We start from the raw sequence: 1,563 nt of genomic DNA on the forward strand, positions 1-1,563 counted from the left end.
TTTGATACCAACTTATTGGGAGTGTCTTCAGACCATAGGAAGCTGTTGTCATGACGAACAGACTAGCTCTGATCCCAGTATCTCTGGGTCTGTCCAACTCTAGCCTACACACCTTGTATGCCGCTAGTTGCCCTGGTACCAATGTAAATATCTGAAATGTGGTACAGGGAAGCTCAAAGCTAGATGGGCCTGTCCTCATGTACCAGTTAGGGAAGGTTAATTGTGGGAACAAACAGACTTTAATAATATATATAATCACACCAGGTTCTGAGTCCGATCCCTGGTACCAAAAAAAAAAAATCCTTTCCCAATCTGAGCTCTTAAGAATATATTTTGTAAAGGTGCAGATTTCCAGTGATGAATGTCATTATATTGTATACATAAAATGTACCAATAAAATAAAATTTTAAAAAATATAATCACATTGGGAGTTTATTTCCTGTTCAGTTCATAGTTCTGGGCTGGGCAAGAGGTAGGTGGAGCAGTCCTCCCTAGGATGGTCATCTAGGGACTCGGACTGACAGAGCCTTTGCCAACTCATTAAGTCACTTCCAAGACTGCTCAGGGAACACTGCAATCCCAGCCAGGCAGACAGGACGAGACCAGGCCTTTGAAGTGGCCCACACTGCTTCCTCTTCATATCTACTGGACAAAATATATTACTCCAGTGGCTAATCACAGGCTACTTACTCCCTAGTTGCAAGGAAGACCAGGCTATACATACCCAGGAAGAAGGTAAGAACATGGATTCCAGTAACTTTTGGAACCTCTGTTTTCTCATTTGTGAAATACTCCACAGGTTGCCTTTCAAAACCAGTTGGGAAAATCTTGAAACCTTGTCAACCTGCATCCTGCCCTCCTCTTTCCTGCTAGCAGAGATGGCATGGTCTCTGTGTCACAGATACGTGTTTAGCTCACCCTCTGGGATTGGGAGCCCTGCCAGGAGAGGGCCCAATATCTACCACAATATTTGGCATGCAGATGCTGAAAAAATGTTTGCTTCCAGGAAATATTTAGGCATGCTGGTGGTGGAAATGCTGCTTCTCTAAAGGTACTCTGCTCCTGGTTACAGGCATAGTCAGTTCTAGCCTAGGCTACTGAGTTCTGGCTGCCGCGGAGGTGCCCCGCGGTTGCCAAGGGAACCAGCCACTCACAAAGCGCCCTTCTTTGGGTCCCCAAACTCCGCCCCTACTCCCAGCTGCCAGAGCCATGTCAGACGCTGCCATGGGAACTGCCCAGGTGCCAGCACCTCCCTGCAGCCCACCCTGCAGAGCGCCTGGGGGCACGAGTGGGGGCTGGGTTGCGCTGCTTCCGTGGAGAAATGCATTCAAGTTCCAAAGCGACCAGCCGCCAGGAAATGCGCTGCTGGAGCACATCCTCGCTAGGCTGAGAATAGTGAGACTCAGCAGTGGGCGGGGGAGATCTCGTCCACCGCCTAGACTCCCCCGTGTGCAGGGTGCTTGGAGAGTTGGAGGATCGCCCAAAGGACCTTGGGTTATATCCTGGAGAAATGTGGGCTCTGAAGCATTCTCAGAGGAGTATACAAGAAACATGAGTCCGTTT

The 1,563-nt window shown here is 48.9% G+C and overlaps 1 long non-coding RNA gene across 1 annotated transcript; it reads right to left on the reverse strand.

Moving 5' to 3' along the window:
- Positions 1-416: 416 nt before the first annotated feature.
- LOC110343943 (uncharacterized) lies at positions 417-1,116 on the reverse strand. The gene is made up of 2 exons (XR_002386205.2): positions 725-1,116; positions 417-642 (listed from the first exon to the last, which is right to left on the reverse strand). It is a non-coding gene; the product is annotated as an uncharacterized LOC110343943 (long non-coding RNA).
- Between the last annotated feature and the right edge of the window lie 447 nt (positions 1,117-1,563).

The sequence above is a fragment of the Heterocephalus glaber genome, unplaced genomic scaffold (assembly GCF_053883595.1).
Source record: "Heterocephalus glaber isolate CG9 unplaced genomic scaffold, H.glaber_assembly_v1.0 deba00001720, whole genome shotgun sequence".
NCBI lineage: Eukaryota > Metazoa > Chordata > Mammalia > Rodentia > Bathyergidae > Heterocephalus > Heterocephalus glaber.